Raw genomic sequence first — 13276 nt, 5'->3', positions numbered from 1 at the left:
TTTTATCAGTTGCAAGGGGTAAAATAAATTCGAGTGCAGCAACACTGTGAGCATATCGACATTTGTTGCGTAATCACATAGAAACTATTATTTCGGAACTCCATGTTCAAGCTAGGAGGCAAGAACTAAACCAAACTATATATATTCCTCAACACATGTCTATCGTCCTCTACATTTTTAATATTGTACTACATCTATAGTAAGCAAGCGCGCAACACACGTGCGCTCTTACTGGTTCTCTTTATAAAATGTATAATATTTCCTATATATTAGCAAATAATTTTGTTAGCATTGTAGCATAGAGAAAATACTTTACTTGTGCTTAGATAAACTTTGCTACTCGAGGATTCAGGTTCTCTACACTACAAAAAGTAGTCGAGAGACCATCACTCTCGTTATAAATGTTGATTTGTAATCGTTAGTCTTTGAGCGTAAATTAAGATATTAGTGTAATTCAAGAGGTTATAATAAACGTCTATTACACTCATCCACCTGACAAATCAACGACCGTAAAGAAATATATATAAGAAAAATAATTTAAGGACCCAAAATATGGGACCAATGGAGGGGATAGGTGAGGTGTCCCTTCCCTATTGCATAATGAGTTGGCCATGCCAACTTATGCCAACTTATTATGCAATAAGGAGGGGACACCTCACCTATCCCCTCTCTTGGTCCTATATTTTGGCCCCCTAGCAACACTCTATATATAATGATCTCTCCGTTATTTTTATTTTTAGGATTTAGATTCCAAAGTAACTCCACGCTCTCTGACATGTCTCATCAACTCATGCCAGATTCGCATGCATTATAAAATAAATAAACAAAGTCTACATTATTAATGAATCTTGGAAGTAGGATTCACAAGGCCGATTACAAAAAGATTGTAATTACGATAACATTGCAGTCCTATGTAGGGGTGTTCAAAAAGCCCGCCGGTCCGGCCTCGGTCAGGCAACCCGGGCCAAGTCCGGGCTCCGGGTCGGGCCCGGGTCGGCTCTTTGGTGCCCGGTCCGGGCCCGGGTCGGCTCTTTGGTGCCCGGTCCGGGCCCGGCCCGGTTCGGAATAGTAAATTTTTTTTATTTTTTTATATGTATTATATATGTATAATATATGTATATATAAATATATATAATATGTATAATATATGTATATATAATATATTTTTATATAGAGAGAAATGGAGGAACTTGGTACCAAGTTTCTCAAAGCAACTTGGTAGTGATGTGGCCTAATCTTATCCCTACATCTACATTGGAGTTGATGAAGGGTGATTGAGACTCTATCTTCGAGGTATGATGTAAGGGCAAGATTAAGTCACATCACTACCAAGTTGCTTTAAACAACTTGGTACCAATGTTCTCCATTTCTCTCATATAAGTATATATAAGTATACTCTCTCGTATATAAGTATATATATGTATAAGTATATATAAGTATACTTTCTCTTATATAAGTATATATAAGAATACTCTCTCTTATATATGTATAATGTATGTATGTATGTATGTATATACTCTCTCTCTTAGTATATATGTATATATAAGTATACTCTCTTATATATGTATACTCTCTCTTATATAAGTATATATATGTATACACTCTCTTATATATGTATAATATATGTGTGTATAATATACTCTCTCTCTTAGTATATATAAGTATACTCTCTCTTATATATGTATACTCCCTCTTATATAAGTATACTCTCTCTTATATATGTATAATATGTGTGTGTCTATACTCTCTCTCTCTTAGTATATAAGTATATATAAGTATAGTATATTATAACGGCTACTTTTTCCCCATTGGCCCATCGGGCAACGACTACTTATGCGATTCTCTCTCTCTTAAGTTATAACTTATAAATATATACAATATATTTACATATAATATATGTATATATAATATATAGTTACATAATAATTTGTAAGTATATACTAATACATAATTATATAAAATATAATAATATTAAACTAATTATTAGTATTTTTTATAAAAAAAGAAAAGAAATTTTAAAAAACCTAGTTGAGATGTACTTATCTATTGTGATCCGATGAATTCCAAAATAAATTTATACTTGTAATTTGTAAATGATTTATTAATTATTAATAAAGAATTTAGTAATTTGTAAATGATTTATTAATTATTAATAAAGAATTTATTTTTATAATTTTTTATTTATAATTTATATCATTTTAAGTGATAATAAAGAATTTATTTTTATAATTTTTTATTTATAATTTATATCATTTTAAGTGATTAATAAAATTATTATTTTTTATTAATTTTTTGTCTTTTTTTATAATTTAAAAATTTAAATAAAAATAAAAAAAATTGATAAAAAATAAAAAAAAAGAAAATAAGCCGGTCGGGCCCGAAACCCGGCCTGGTCGGGCCCGGGCCCGGCCTGAGGTATCCGGGTCCGGGTCCGGGTCCGTGCTATGATTTTGCCCGGCCCGGGCCCGGATATCGGGACCGGGCCGGTCCGGATGGACAGGCCTAGTCCTATGTATATTCAAATAACACTAAATATAAAACATGACCCATATACCTAAACTCGCTACTTATATGGCCAATTGACACATCAACAACCAACTAAGCAAAAACACTTCATGCTTGGTTTAATTAATTCTCATTCCAACTGGACGTAGCTAGCGGTCAGATCCAGTATACTACCGTAATCAGAGCCAAACCATAAATATCAATAAATTAAAGACGACACATAATGCAGCAGTATATACATACACTTTATTACAGCGCCAACCCCTATCTGAATTAACTGCATGCACAAACAGCTTTTAATCACTACAAAAGTTGTGCAACTACACAGTTCATATTTAAGGGCATGCAATAAATTAATCCTTCACTTCTTTCCCTTTTCACGGAAGACATGGATTTTTTTTAAAGTGTTTCTTCAAATATGTAATGGGAGATTAAAAAAAAAGATGAAGTGTATGTCATACGTCCTCGGTTACTTTCATATTTGATACAAGTCCATTATGGATAAACTGTTAGACCCTAGGGCGGGTGATTAGGGTCTTATGCTAATCTAATCCGATTTTATACAATTAAAATTAATTAACAAATATATTCTTGCAAGATAAATATACAAAGAGTTATATGCAAGAATATGCAATATACACAAGGTGATATATCCTAGCAAAGAGGTATACTATATGATATATGCAAGGATATGCAAACACAAGGGTAACATAAACAAATGATATAGTGGATGAAATAAACAATGAGAGAAAGGCTATAAAGATGAACAAATATAAGTGTGCTAAGCCAAACTCAAACAAGCAATATGATCACGGAGTTCGGACCTTCCGTCCTACGTCTCCGCTCCCCACTCCCGGGGAGAAATCCACTATCACAATCCGGTTTGAAAGCCGGAACTGTTAGACCCTAGAGGGGGGGTGATTAGGGCCTTATGCTAATCTAATCCGATTAAATACCAATTAAAATTAATTAACAAGTTATCCTAGCAAATATGAAATACCACAAGATATATAAGCTAGGATAAGCAATGCAAACAAAGAGATATATCCTATATGATGAATATATATATGCAAGGATATATAAACTACACAATGATAAACAATCTAAATAAGATAGTGGATGATATAGATAATGAGCTAATGACAATGGCGATATAAGATATGAACATAAATATGAATGAACGCCAAAGCACACTCAAACAAGCAATATGATCACGGAGTTCGGACCTTCCGTCCTACGTCTCCGCTCCCCACTCCCGGGGAGAAATCCACTAACACAATCCGGTTTGAAAGCCGGAACTTCTTCTACACACTCGGTTTTCTAGCTAACCGAAAACTCTACAACTCACACTCTTGCAATCACACTCTACACCCACTAAGTGTTGGACCTAGCCGTGTCTCCCTCAAGTGCTCGGTTACAACCTCTCCCTAGGCACGTCAACCGACGCCACTCCTCTTGGGACGATCCCCGACTCTCACCACACACTCCTCACTCGGTGTACAAGTGTATTACAAAGTGATTCTCACAATAAGCACAAATATGACAAATGATTGTTCTCAAAACAAGGTGAGAACTCAATTAAGCTCACTCTCAATGTCACAAACCCACAACCCTAAATTATACTATGAATGTAAATACAATAAGCTCAAAAGGTTGTGTGTGAACAAAGAGATATAAATCAAAACTAAACTCAATGTAGTTCTAGCTTAATAACAATGATAATCAAATATATAAAAAAGCTAGAAATAGAGTTTAGAAAACTTCTCAATATATCAAGAGTTGGAGGGAGAATAGTTGAATGCCCAAACACCAATAGATGATCTCCTCAAGCTCTTGTAGAATTGAATCACAAAAACAAACTCTCAATTTGCTTAAAAGCTTTTTAAACACACTTAAACCAAACTAAAACCCTTGTTAAAAACTTTATTAAACTTGATTAAAAACTCTCTTAGTTAACTTGAAAAGACATCAGCAATGGGGTATATATACCCACTCAAAGCTCAGCCAAAAACACCCAAAACATATGAACTCAGGTTCGGTCGACCGGTTCGGTCGACCGAAAACTGACATATATAAAAAATAAGTTTTTGACATATTTAAACAATTTGTAAAATATTCATTTGATTTCTGAAAATTATGAAACTTTGGGAAATATATATAAACATGTAAATGAACATGTTACAAAAAGAATTTTCCAAATTGCATTTCCCATTTGTGAAAAATCATCATTTTGCAAAATAGTTCAAAACATGAAAATATGACACTACAAGAAATCTGGTATTTAACGACCAAAATTAGTGAAGGGGCCAGTTAACCGTCATTAATGTGCATATAATAACGACGGGTTTTAAAAGCCTTCGTCAAGTGATTACAAAAATTAGAGGAATAATGTGAGATGGGATAACGGTTTTCTAATCCCTTCATTGATTTGATCCTAATACCGTCGTTATTAGGTCTCCTTAAAGATGAAGGGGTCCATTACCGTTATTAATGATGCTCCTAATCATAATAGGACTGATAGATTAACCTATTACTATTAATTAACAAAACCCACAACCAAAATCCCCAAAGCCCCAAGTAGAATCCGAAACCTGAAATCCAAAATCCCCCATAACTACTCCTAATCATCCCTAGAGCCGCCGCAATATTAATTAAACCCTAGTTTAAAAAAATCACCATCGCCCGTCTCCATCTTGTCGTGTGTCTCCCGCTCGTCGTCGGCTCCTACTCGTGGTCGTTCAAGCTCATCGTCGGCTCCTGCTCGTCATCATCTCCAGCTCGTCTCCAGTTCGACGTCGAGATTCGTCGTCGTCTCGAACTCGTTGTCGGCTCCAGTTCGAAGTCCAGTTCATCATCATCTTTAGTTCGTGGTCGAGATCCCTACGCCGTCGAGACATCTTCGTCGTCGAACACCGCCACAATTAAAAACAGGCTTACCACAAGGAAGAGATGGTCGGTGAAAGAGCAAGGACGCCCTGAATCCAAATCCAGAGGTAAAAGAAAGATGATCGCATGGCGGGATTTCAGCGGATGACATCTCTTATTCTCCTCTTCTAGCTTCGAAACTGCTCGTGTCTCCATCATTTTCAGGTAAAGGTATGCATGTTTGCGCTGCACTCTACCTGTTCGTTTAAATGCCTCATCTAAATTCTCGATTCACTCTGTTATTTTTCTTAACTTAACTCGACTAGAAGCACCATCGCATTTGCCAACCTTTAAAGTAAGGATGGATTTCGTGTAGATTTCAATTGATTGCAGCTTTGATCCTTTTTTTTCCTTTTCTTTAAAATTGGTGGTGATAGCTTTTAGGGTTTTTATGGTTGTAGGTTAGAAATAAGAAATTAGGGGACAGAATCACCGCACTCCAGCAACTGGTTTCGCCTTTTGGATAGATGATATACATTTTCCTTCTTCTTTCATCTTTTAGTTTCATTAACTTCCTTGGTTAATTAACTTTGTTATTATATGCAGACTGATACAACATCAGTTCTTCATAGGCAATTGAATACATTAAGTTCCTACATGAGCAAGTCAGTGTAAGTTTTTTGCTTAATTAATTGTCCTCTTAATTAAGATATAGCAGTTACATTTTGGTTGAAAAATAAAATCAACCCATTTCTCAATTCTTGATATTTTGTATGATTTTAGCTCTTGAGCACTCCATACTTGAAGAATGGGCATCCCGTGCAACATCAACAGGTACTATATTATTGATTGTTTTTCTATCGATGTTTCTTTAACAAGAACAAAATAAACAATATAACAAGAACAAAATAAACAATAGAAGAAAACAAATTAAGCACAAACATGTTAAATAGTCAAAATTATTGGATTCTGGAGTATTTAGCAGGATGTTCTTAGTCATTCACGAGTAGAGTAGAGGGGCAGTTCCAAATTTATGTTTTGGAACATCCTATTCGTACAAAGAGTGTTCTTATAAGATTTGTGTTTGATTTTGTATACATAGTTCAGAAAAATCCAAGGACGGCGAGGGACCAAGGCAGGACCTTAGAAGTAGAGGATTGTGCTAAGTCCATAATACTCCGAAGGAAAGTGTAGGTTTCAGTGCATTCAGTGCATCACAAGCACTGTGTTCAACTATGCTTCTACCCTACAATTCTTTTGGTGACTGTAGAATTGAAGTTTCATTCTTCTATTCAAGGTGAGAGAACTATCAATTATATATCTTCTTGTTCGTAATAGATTCTATCGCTCCATTGTTGAATACTAAATTACAAATAGTAGAAGCAGCTCATATATTATTAATATCATATATAAGCTAACAAAAAATTAACAGACACCCCTGAGCGTCAACTTTAAATTATTCACCAGGTTGAAAATTTACTTTTTCGTAATATCTGTTGAATTGAGGTTATCTAGCTGCTGCAGGTGGAATGTCTAGGTGAATTGAGGTCAGATTCGCTTATGGTTGATGGGGTAGAAGACTACTCACATCAGATAGCTGAGATGGTTGGGCTGAGACATGAGTCAAACTTCAATGAGGCTGGGGTGAGTTCATTATTTAGTTTAACTATATTTTAAGCTGGAGCAAGTATGGGTGAATTTAGTGTATTACATACATCCATTTTGTTTTTATTTACACCATCAGAAGGTTGGAAGAAGAACAATAAAGGAAATAAGTTTAAGTTCTCATGCCGTCTTTATACCATCAGAAGGTCGACTCAACCCATCAAATGAAGCTTCTGCAAATGCAGTTTAAGATCTTATGCCGTCTTTAACTGTGGCATTGCTTAGTTTGCTAAATAATGTATACCTTGTTTTAGCTTCTTGTGTTGGAAACAGATCAGCGGTTGAGGGCTAACACTTCGAAAAACCTACATTTTGAATTGCTATGTGCCTCAAGTTATTACGTACTTTGTTGTCATCTTGTTTGCTTTTCTTTTAGTTTTCTTAGCTATCTAAAAATTCTTAATCAGTTCAACTCAAAGATTTTCTCCCTTTTATAGCATGTCTCAAGTTTTATCATTTTTCCCTTTTGATTCCTATTTAGTTTCTTTTCATATATGTTAAGACATAAATGTGATTTAATATTGACCGCCAAAATGGTGCAGGTTGGAACTGTGTTAGATATTGGGTGTGGCTTCGACAGCTTAGGAGTGCATCTTTTCTCAAAACAGCTTCTAACAATGTGCATCGCAAACTACGAGCCCTCAGGTAGTCAAGTTCAGCATCTTTTCTCAAAACAGCTTCTAACAATGTGCATCGCAAACTACGAGCCCTCAGGTAGTCAAGTTCAACTTACTCTTGAGAGAGGTCTACCTGCCATCGTTGGTTCATTTGCATCAAGACACTTGCCATTCCCATACCTCTCTTTTGACGATGATTAGAGTGTGCAAGATGTGGAATCGACTGGGAGAAGAATGGTATGTTTTTTCTCTTATACTTTATTTCTTATTCAGACTTTGTGGTAAATTCTAGATGATTGACTTCGTTTCTGGTTCAGTTGAATGCAAAACTACTGATCAATCATTCGACTAGTTGATTTGTGCATTTAACTTTTACTCATGTTATTAAAAGTTTCACTGTAATGGCCTTTTCTGGTCTTACCTATTTTATCGTAAGGTACAATACTTTTCAACTTATCTATATTTTGGTGAGATGGATACAGTATCATAGGTTCATCTGGGTATGTCAGACACAGGATTTTATCATAATTTAGGTATCAGTACAGCACGAAATGCTATATCCACTTGTATGCGCTTATATGTTATGAACTTGGCAAATTAGCATTGATCAAACACAAAAATATTATGAGGATTTGGTACAAACACTTGGCTTGAATCTATTTTAGGCCAGGAAGGAGGGTGTTGAGGACAAATATACTATGTGGGAAAACTTGGGAAGGGATATTAAAGACCTCAAAATAGAAAAATAGTGTGTCTACATAAAAATTAGTAGCAGAGGCTCATGTATAGAACTGACTCGATATGATATGTATCCTTGCACGTAAACAGGGCATGATTGCTTTATAGGCATAGTTGGACCTACATGTGAATTGGTAAGCTATGCATTAAAAATATCACCATTAACATATCCCATATTGGTCAATAAGAGAGATTACATCAGCTTAAGACAAATGTTTAGATTCAATGAAGTAGGCTTATAATGTGAATATGCCTCACTGAATTGGATACTAAATCATTTGCTTTGATCATGACATGCTCATTAAGATACTAACAATTCTTATGTAACAGTGGATCCAGCATATTTTTTTGTTGGGAAATGCTTATCTTGAATCTTGCATTATGAAGTTGAATAAATAACATTTGAACTGACTGATGCAGATGATAGTTTCTTGGTCTAAGTGGACAGACTTTTCTCGGGTTAATCCAAACTCAACTGAACTTGCAATTCATGGTAATTTGAAATGATCTTAGTTTAAACTGTAATTTCTTTTTACACCGATTGACAATTTTATTTTTCGTTCATCAAATTTGCACTCAAAGGACTTAGCCGAGGACGCATTAAATTGGAACTCTGCTGTTCGCAACTATTGGTCTCTTCTTTCACCTCTGATTTTCTCGGATCATCCAAAGAGGCCTGGTGATGAGGATCCCTCTCCACCTTTTAACATGCTCAGAAATGTGTTTGACATGAATGCTCGATTAGGCGGGTTCTATGCTGCACTGTTAAATGCAGGAAAATCTGTTTGGGTTATTAGTGTTGTTCCCACAAGTGGTCCAAATTATGTCCCTCTCATCCTTGACAAGGGATTTATTTCAGCACGGCTGGTATGTATTTAAACCTTTAAACAAATTGCATAGCAACTCGTATACATTCAAAACTAATTTCCTACTTATTTAAAACTACATTGTTTTTTAGTGCGATGTTGTACTCATTTTTATTTAATATTTGAATAAGCATGTGTTATAGAAGAAAAGAAAAAGAATCAGATGCTTTAACAACGCTTAGATGAGCAGGAGTAACAACAACAAAGGATGTCTGAGTTGGAGTCACAAGTGAAAGCTATGCAAGAACTTTTTTTTAGGCAATAGTTGGAGTCACAAGTGAAAGCTATGCAAGAACTTTTTTTTAGGCAATCACCTTCATTGACTCCTCAAACTCGAGATTTTTAGGCAATCACCTTCATTGACTCCTCAAACTCGAGAACATGTGCAGGACTAGGTAATTATTTTTTGGAAAATCTCTTATATACTTTTGTGATTGACTACTTGCACTAAAAATTATGAATTTTACTTAATAAGATAATATTTGTTTAATTGATATTTCTTAATTATGTAATTTTTTTTTAAATTTTCAGGCTATCCATGCAAGATTAGGAGAGGTGGGGTAGCTCGTCTTCTTTTGACGATGATTAGAGATGAAAGAATGTGTCTTCCCCAAACTTTTATTTTAATTTGTTATAGATAGTTTCATGTATTTTTCTTTAGAACAATTAGGATATTAACTTTTGTTATTAGTATTGAATATTTGAGGATGGTGGAATTTTATTTATTGATGTTATTAATGAATGAAATTTGTATGATCCTTTTTATTCATTATTGGGTATTTTTAATATATTTGTGTTGTGAATCTTAATTTCAGGTTGAGAATAATATGGTCGTTGCCTATGAATGGAAAATTTATTATTAACGTATATTAGAAATTTGTAGTCTATAATGACGATTTTATAAACCGTATTTTGTTCATCAACGAAGGGAAAGCACCGTCGTTAATGGGTTACTAATTACCTATTATGAAGACTTTTACGACGGTATCCAACCGTCATTAATTAGTCTTCAACGACGGAAAAATATCCCCGTAACTAATAGTAACGACGGGAAAATATCCCCGTAACTAATGGTAACGACGGGAAAATATCCCGTCACTGATGGTAACGACGGGAAAATATCCCCGTCACTGATAGTAACGACGGTGATAATTACTGTCGCAAATATTAACGACAGTAATATATTCCGTTGTTATAGACTCTAAAAATATCCTGTCACTGATGGTAACGACGGGAAAATATCCCCGTCACTGATAGTAACGACGGTGATAATTACCGTCGTAAATATTAACGACGGTAATATGTTCCGTCGTTATAGACTCTATAATGACGGGTAGTATATCCCGTCGTGACCCTTTAGCGAAGAGGGCTTCAACGACGGGTGACGAAGGGATTTTTTCCCGTCGTTAGCATACAATAACGAAGGTTTTCAGCTCTTTAACGAAGGGAAATCCCTTCGTTAAAGATGTAATTTCTTGTAGTGTTTCTCTATTCTCTTATCCCCATCTAAAGAGATACATAAGGAGAAACCCTAAGATTAGAAGATCATCAAAACCCTTCTTTATATCCAAGCAATGGATTCAGGTATAGCTTCCGCTCTTATTGATGTTTAATCTCTATGATTTAATCACGGTTAAATGCAACATTGCAAAGATACACTGTAGTCTGTAGACAAAATGAGTAAACACAAGCGGAGAGAAATCAGAATTCTTCATTAGAATGATTATACTCTTATCCTTGCAAAATTTTAACTGGTAAAGGTTCTGAAAATATATGTAAAATTGACAAACTCAATCACGAAACACCTCTTTCTCTAAGCTGAAGATGACAACTTTTGAGGCAGCGACGAAATTTCCGTCGCTAAAAAGTATTAGCGACGGAATTTCCGTCGCTAATATTTTTTTATATATTTTTTTAATAGCGACCAAATTGTTGTCGCTAATAAACCGTTGCTAAAAATTAGCGACGGAATTTCCATCGCTAATACTGTTTTTAGGGACCCCAAATGTAGTGTCGAACTTTTAGCGACGGAATTTTATTTTTTCCGTCGTTAAAACTTTTTAGCGACGGAAAATCAACATTTAGCGACGGAAATGTCCGTTGCTAAAAGGTAAAAATCCAGCAGTGTCATTCAGACCACAGAACTTCTTGAACTCCTCCAGCTCATACTCTCCACCATTGTCTGATCTTAGGCACTTCACCTTCAGATCTGTCTCATTTTCTACCATGGTTTTCCACTTCTTGAAGATCCCAAACACCTCTGACTTGTGCTTCATGAAGTATACCAACACCTTTCTCGAGTGATCATTGATAAAGGTGACGTAGTACGTCGAACCGCCAAGAGAAGACACGCTAGCAGGGCCCCATATATCTGTATGAACAAGCTCTAGCTTGTGCGCTTTGGATAGTCTTCCACTCTTCTGAAAGCTGGCTCTCTTATGCTTCCCGTAGATGCAATATTTAAAAACACTAACTTTAACTGAATCGATGCCGGATAGCTTTCCCTGTGAGTGTAGAATCTTCATACCTTTCTGACTCATATGTCCCAACCAATTGTACCATAGATCTGTACTTTCCTTAGCATCTGCAATTATGAGGGTGTCACTCGCATGTGAAGTTAAGTAGAGAGTTCTAGTTTTATTACCATGAGCAACCACCATAGCACCGTTGAAGACCTTCCACAAATCCCCGATAAATGTCGAAACATAGCCTTCCGCTCCAAGCTGGCCAACTAAAATAATATTTCTCTTCAGCTTCGATACATGTCTGACATTCTTCAAAGATCATTTAGAACCCTTTATCTCTATCTGCACATCACCTCTTCCCATAATACTATAATGTTTGTTATTCATAAGTACACTTTCCAAAAGTCCATTACTACATACTTATGAAGAAGTTTCCTATTAGCAGTGGTATGGAATGAGGCTCCCAAATTAAAAACCCATGAATCAGTGTCACTATCTATAGCAAGGGTCAAGGCATCTTGCATAATATGAGCCTTCTGCTCATTTGTATCCTTCTTTAGCGCTTTGCAGACTAAAGACATGTGGCCCTCCTGGCTGCAATTCCAACACTTCCCTTTGATAGGCCTCACATTCGAGTTCGACCTCTTCTTCTTCGATTTTGACCACTTCCTATTCTGGTGACCCTTATTTTGGTTTCGCCCTCTCTGCTCGAAACTTAGGGCTGAACTTGAACATCTGATTCGGCCGACTTTCTTCTAACCTCCTCGGATAAAATCATACTCACAACCTCGCTCAGCTTTAACTTCTCCTTTCCTGTCGAGTTGCTAATTGCAGTCACGTAATTAACCTGTCTAACTATCAGGTAACTGCGATAGTATCAGTAGGGCTTGCACTTCATCATCAAACATGATGTCGACTGAGATAAGCTGATCAACAATCGTGTTGAACTCACTAAGATGCAATGTGAAAGAATAGCCTTTTGCTATTTTGAGGTTGAAGAGTGTCTTGATGAGATGCACATTGTTTGTAGCTGACAGTTGCTCGTACATCTTTGCAAGCGCTTCCATAAGCTCCACCGTCATCTTCTCCTTCAATATGTTATGGGTGACTGACTTTGCGAGCGACAACCGGATCTGTCCCAGATCCTTCCGATCTAGTATTTCTCAGTCCTCGTCTGTTTCCTCCTTCTTCTTTCCCTTCGCTTTACCCATCAACGGATGGTAAAGATCCTTATGGTACATATAGTCCTCCATTTGTGACTTTCAATAGGCAAAGTCTGATCCATCAAACTTCTCAATCTTCGATTTGCCTTCTTCTGCTATAGCTTTCACACAGATCTATGCCGAACCTTGCTCTGATACCAGTTGTTAGGTTATTCTATCGACAACTTGTCTAAAAGCTCCACGCAACGTGCCCTCGGATCTTGTGACGAACAAATAGCAAGCAAGAAATCACAGCAAGAAATCACAGCAAAAAACAAAAGATGTAGGAAAGAACAAGTAAAGAAGAGAACACCAGAATTTTAATGAGGTTCGGCAATCGTGCCTACGTTCTC

At 36.0% G+C, this 13276-nt stretch overlaps 1 long non-coding RNA gene across 4 annotated transcripts; it reads left to right on the top strand.

Annotated features, from left to right (window-relative positions):
• On the top strand, positions 5089-9496 carry LOC109822850. 4 transcript variants are annotated; one of them, XR_002242285.1, is made up of 10 exons: positions 5089-5595; positions 5977-6041; positions 6154-6204; positions 6473-6667; positions 6895-7014; positions 7578-7680; positions 7750-7889; positions 8811-8883; positions 8973-9257; positions 9388-9496. It is a non-coding gene; the product is annotated as an uncharacterized LOC109822850 (long non-coding RNA). The 4 variants fall into 4 exon arrangements; XR_002242286.1 differs by having other exon boundaries at positions 9400-9481; XR_002242287.1 differs by lacking the exon at positions 9388-9496 and having other exon boundaries at positions 6478-6667.

The sequence above is a fragment of the Asparagus officinalis genome, chromosome 8 (genome assembly GCF_001876935.1).
Source record: "Asparagus officinalis chromosome 8, Aspof.V1, whole genome shotgun sequence".
NCBI lineage: Eukaryota > Viridiplantae > Streptophyta > Magnoliopsida > Asparagales > Asparagaceae > Asparagus > Asparagus officinalis.
This window is presented reverse-complemented; position numbering and strand designations above follow the sequence as displayed.